Raw genomic sequence first — 6,420 nt, forward strand, 5'->3', positions numbered from 1 at the left:
CAGTGGGCAGAGCTCACAGTATAGTTTTCAAAGCACCAACCAACTCTTGTACTTTTGCAAATAGTCTAGATTTCCCAGGTAGAAAACTACAGATGGACAAACAATATTCTTCTTTAGGATTTCTAATTTTGAAAGTAAACTGTAGATTTTGACTTATCAGTATAGAACTTTGTTAAGATGATCACAGTAAGACACACTGTCTGACAAGAGAGTTGAAAACTAGCTGCTGAACTAGCCCATCTGAACCTGACACTGCTACTGTAAACAACAACATAGCCACCATCAGAGTTGAGCTGGCAAACTTAAAGCTTCAAGTTTCTGTTGTAGTAACAACCACTGCTGTCCAGACACATTTCTTCAGCTGCAAGTGGGCTCTTTTATTCTCTTGGTAAAGGTCATATTGTTGGGATGAGGCTAGAGCTTACCCTGGCCCATTTGCCCATTCTCCAGATTATCAAAGGCTTTCTTCACAACTGGTGACACATTTTCAGGACTCAATATGGCCATTCAAGTCTTATTCACTGACACAGGCTGCATGATTGTGAGCAGAAGCCTTAGGCTCCCTGACCTTGACTAAAATTTTTCCAGCATTTCAGGGCATTTCACATTCTGAAAACGCTTCACCATTTATTTTCAATTAATGGGAAATAGACAAAGCCTTCCATGAAAATTTTATATTTCCTAATATCTGCAGAAATTTGGTATTCTTGCATTTGGACAAATTTTTAATTCTACCACCCTCAACTTCCTTCTAGTCCACACAATTTAGTTTGCAATTTGGTTACTGAATAAGACCACCCCAAGCAAGGGTCTAGTACCTCTTAGATACTTTCTGTGTGAAAGTTAGAAGAGGCACAAGTTATGTGGGTTGTATAAACCTACTTTAAATGTTTCCAATGGCACTGTCCCTTCAGGACAATGCTCTGACTCTAACAAGTAAATTAATTAGAAGACAATATAGTTATTGGTATGGGGATGAGAATCAGTTATTTTGCAGTGGGTGGATGAGGAAGAGACAGGAAAATATCCAGCAAATGAGAATGGAATGCTTTAGGACTCTGGAGGCATGAATTAAGAAGAAAATAATACGTTGTCTCCTGTACCTACCTCCACTTATTGTCTTGAGAGACTAGTCCTTGGGCTATAAAAAGAGCTAGTTTGTGGTGAAGAGTAATGACCATAACAAAATTGTTTGAAAACCATGAGAGTTTTGTTGTTTCAGAAAGTAGATTTTGCTTAAAGTCAACATGTATTTTTCATTCACTAAATACTAAAATGCATCCTGTGGCATGTGCTGCGCTTACTGTGCTGGTACCCAAGTTAGACAAGGAAAGGGGGATAGACAGAAAACATCTGGAGGAGGTGGTTTCTGTGCTGAGACTGGGAAAGTCTAAGTAGATAAAAGGAGGACATCCTAAGTCCAAGGATGAGCTGGAGCAAAAGTTTTGAGTTTGGAGTTAACATGGCTGACAAGGATTTGCCTGGATGTATCTCCAGATACAGTGAAACATAAAGACATGCCAATGTAGTCAGATGCCAGATCTATAAATAAATGACTAAACTAGGCTGAGTTTGTGGGCTTAAGGTTGGAAAGGCATTAAGTGCCACCCTGAGGATGTAAGCTTGTCTTTGGCTGCAACATAAAAGCAACATAAAGTATTCACCAGAAAATATAGTGTAGACTCTTGAGGGGAGGAAATGAAAGCACCAATTGCAATGCTTTGAGAACAGCACAAAGAAGACCACTAGATAAAATTACTTCTAAATTGTACCACATGCTGTATGAGCCATCTGAGACTACATCTTGTGAACTTTATGATTCCAGTGATGACATAATAGAGACCATGATCCCTGGGCTGGTTCCTCCATTAATCTCCTGTTCCAACTTATCCTAACTTAACACTGTTAATACTTTCCAGGATGAACCAGAAGCTACTTAGTAATTTTCCCTCTCTACATGTTTTAGTCTTTTCCCAAATACTTACTTTTTCTCCTCTTCCTTACAAGAAACTATTCAAATCACTCCCATATTGTTCCATCAAATGATCATATCATTCAAATATCTCTTTTTTCTTCAAATGTTTACTGAGTCTCCCAATTTACTCTTAAATGTATTTTTAAAAGAAACAAGGAAAATATAGGTAAACATGTATGTTTATTGTTCAAATAAAAAAAATTGCAGATATTTGTCAACATTTGCCACCATCAATTTTAATCTTTGTTATCCTGCATAATGTGGTAATCCTCTAGTAGATCAGTTGTAATTAGGATGATGTTCATAACCTGCAGTTGGCTGATGAGTTGGCCGTGAAAGAGAGATAGCTGATGTATCAGCTATCAACGGCACCGGAAACCGTGTGTTGCTCTCCGGTTGAAGTTTAGAAAAAGGACCTTCATTGGCACATATGTTGTGATATCTATCCGGAAAAGTAGAAGACTCCACCATCAGTCCAAGATAATTGTCCTGTATGGAGATAAGTTGCTATACTGAGAATTAGAATTTGTAGTTGTAATGAAATTCACAACATGGCTATTTGCTTCAGTGTAGCTGCTTTGTGAGTGCACGTGGAAAGTGGGCAACTGATTTAAAATAGCACGTTGATCCACTGCAATTTGTTCTGTTGGTCTAACTGACATTGGGGATGCAGGAGAATAATCACCTCTCATTGGGGTAGTTGTATCACCAAATAGGTGGCTAGTAGAGGGCTTTCTTATTAGAGGCATGTTTAAATTTCAGAAGGTAAAAATGCGCTTTCTCCACTAGTGTCAGCCACAAATCTAGAATTATGATTGTCCACAATACCCCCTGTTTTAAAGTGCTTCTTGTTGAAATCTTCAGCCAATGAAGATACCAGAGAAGCATTTTTAATCCCAACTCTTCTTTTTATTCTCACTAAATCTGGGGACAGCCTCATTTAAAATTTGGATTATGATAGAACTGCAGTTACAAAGGAGAAAGAATTTAGTAAAACTTTCAACCAATATACACTAAAATAAGCCTATTCTATAAAACCTCATATTTCACGGTTACTATACAAAGATAATATCATCAAAATATGAACATTACTGACTATTTTTTGAAATTCCTTATTTGGAAAATACACATTTAAATAGTATAGTCATCAAATTTAAAACATTAACATTTGCAGTAATGGTGAATGCCCCTTTTTAAAAGTAGCTTTAATACCTTTATTTACATTTTGATAAGATTCATAGTTGCTAGCAAACTTTCTCATAATCTTGAATACTTAATGCACTGTCCTCATTTTTTAGATAAAAGAAAGAATTTTAGCCTTAGTAGTTTTATACAATTTTCAAAAACTAACTTTACATTTATATTACCATTGACTGATGTACAAAAAAAAATTTATATATAAGCTATGAAGTGGTGACTAAAATTTCTGAATACCTTGCTTAAAACAGAGACTTCTTTTTTTTCTGCCAGAAAGTCAGCTAGAAAAGCAGATCTTTGAAAATTCTGCCGCACTTTACTGAACCCATAAAGGTTAAGCTGTCTAACTAAACTTTTCATACTTCCAGTTTCAAATATTCTGAAAGGGGCCTTTCTTTCCAAAACTTCCTTCTTAAATACATCTTCAAATATCATTATAGAAGTTCCATTATCATCCCAACAGATGGATTGAAACTGGTCACTCCCAACCATTTTCCAGAGTTTTCTTGGAAATGCCAGAGAACGAAAATCATTATCTTCATCTGGTTCAGAGACACAATGTGTGTAACATGGTCTTTTTATCAAGGATTCTTCACACAAAGTCTGAAAAGCATTTTGTTCAAACATAGACCTGAAGTCCAAGTCCCCTGAGAATGTTTGATCACACAATAGAGATCTACTGCTGTTTCATGAACCAGTTGGTCCATCTTTAGGAGACACATCTTGAATTTCTGAAGAAACATGTGCCATCTCAAATAACTTTTTCTCCAGCTCCTTTTCTAATCTGCCTGATTTTGAGCACTGCTGCTTCAAACACTGCTTTGGCAGGCCTGCACACATAAACTGCTAGGACATCACAGTGATTCTCAACCTGAGTAGCTGTGACATCACAAAATGACTGGTCTCCCAGCAACCAAACTGTAACATTCAGCCAGAGTTTACTTCTCATTCATCCAGTTAAAATGAAACATATATGATGTTTATTTTTATAGTGTGACCTACAAATTTTATTCCCACAAAATCTTTTTAAATAAATTAAATTTGGTGTCTATGAAATAAAATCAATCTCCTTCCTTTTGTACACAAATTTATACCAGAGTGGTGAAAAGAGTATAAATAATGCACTGAATAAATAAACTTATTTTAAAGTTTTGGAATTTAAATTGAAATTTGTGTAAATCCTGTACAAAAATGTTATAACTATTTCATTATCATTTGTAATTAAAATGAAACTTAATTTGATTTGCATATGGAAGTAGTTATTTATATTTGTGCTTTATATTAAGTAGCTCTATATTCAAAAAATGAGCAGAATAAATATCAGTTTATTTGATATGTTTATAAATAAATGGTAAATATTTATGAAATAAAATTAGATTAAAATAATCAATCAAATTTAAGAAATCCCAAAGGGGGGAATTTATTTTAAATTATAATTCAGCATTATAAGTAAACAAATGTAATTAATATTCTACTTTAAAATTACAAAAGAGAAAATCTTTTTGTATACTTATAAATTTTTATTTTTGCCATTCTTTCACTCAGAGGTTTTTCAGTCCCTAGAAGGAATAAATTTCAAGTCATTTTTATAATCCATACCCTTGTGGGTCGTCTTATATGTTCCACAATGATGTTGATAAATACATTTATGCACAAGATCCTGGGTTCCATACCCAGTGCCTCCATTAAGGGGAAACAAACAAACAAAGAGCATAACAGTATATGTGGGTTGGGGTGGAAAAGACCAGCTAAATACATTTTAGGAAGCAATTTGTTTCTCAATCCTTAAACATTTGGCATTGTTAGTATAATATGGCATTTTAAGGCAAGCACTTTGTGTTCTAATTGTAAATAATAGCTATGTTCTCTATCAGTAAACTGTAGTAAATCCAGTTCTACCAAAAGTTATATTGTTCATTTAGAAATAAATTCCATTTATCATAAGCTAAATTCAAAATGAGACATAAAATTTTTAAATAAATAAATGTACACCCAAGCTACAATGTAACTTTTTCCTTCAGTATATGTATATGCAATTCTAAATAAATATTAGCAACCTGAATTCATGGCATATTATAAGTATTATAAACTATAGTTAAGTGGGAATTAGTCCTGATTCATAAATTCTATTTAACATATGCAAATCAATAAATGTGATACCATTCCTTAAAAAACAAAGAATACAAAATTATAATCTTAATAGATGTAGGAAATTTATTGACAGAACTTAACCTTTTTATTAAAAAAAATTCTTAACAAATTCTCTCTAGATAGAATGTAACTAAACATAATAATAGCCATATATGTAAAACCCATGACTAACATCAAGCTCAATGTTAACATACAGGAAAGTTTTCCTCTGGACCAGTAATAAGAAAAAGTAGCTCATTCTCACAAGTCCCAAATTACACTACTAGAAGTCCTAGACAGAACAATTAGTCAAGAAAATAACATAAAAGGCATCCAACTTGTAAAAAAGCAGTAAAACTTTTACAGATGACATAATTTCACATAGATAGAAAACTCCATAGACTCCTCAAGTGACTGTTAGAAATAATGAACAAACGTATTAAACTTGAAGAATACAAAATCAATATACAAAAATTAGTTGCATTTTTATATACTAACGACAATTTATCAGAAAGAGGAATTAGGAAAACAATAGTGTGTACAATTATATCCAAAAGAATAAAATAGGAATAAATTTAATAAGTGAAATAAAAGATCTAAACATAAATCTATTAATTACAGGTGCAAGAAATATAAGTAAACAATATAAATGGAAAGATATTCTGTGCTCGTGGATTGTATGCAATGTGAGGAAATATCCTAATCTATCTTTTACATTATCAATCTTCCCAGCACTACTTATTGAGGAGAATGTCTTTTCTTCATTTTATACTCTTGTTTCCTTTTTCATGGGTTAATTGATCATCAGTGTGATTGATTATATCTGGTTGATATATTCTCTTCTATTCATTGGTGTCTGTTATTGAGCCAGTATCATGTTGTTTTAATTACTAAAGATTTGTACTACTCTTTAAGATCAGAGAATCTTACACTATAAGATTTAATACTTTTTTTCAAGATTATATTGGCAACTCATGTTCTTTGTGGTTACATATAAATTTTGAAATTATTTGTTCTATTTAATTGAAAAATCTCATGGGTATTTTGATATGAATCACACTAAAACTATATTGCCTTGGGTAATATGGTTGTTTAAACCATATTGTTTCACATCCTTA

At 33.1% G+C, this 6,420-nt stretch overlaps 1 pseudogene; it reads right to left on the reverse strand.

Moving 5' to 3' along the window:
- Window positions 1–2,254: 2,254 nt before the first annotated feature.
- Window positions 2,255–4,080, reverse strand: LOC116661903 (annotated as a pseudogene).
- Window positions 4,081–6,420: the final 2,340 nt, after the last annotated feature.

Source organism: Camelus ferus, chromosome X (genome assembly GCF_009834535.1).
Source record: "Camelus ferus isolate YT-003-E chromosome X, BCGSAC_Cfer_1.0, whole genome shotgun sequence".
NCBI classification, from domain to species: domain Eukaryota; kingdom Metazoa; phylum Chordata; class Mammalia; order Artiodactyla; family Camelidae; genus Camelus; species Camelus ferus.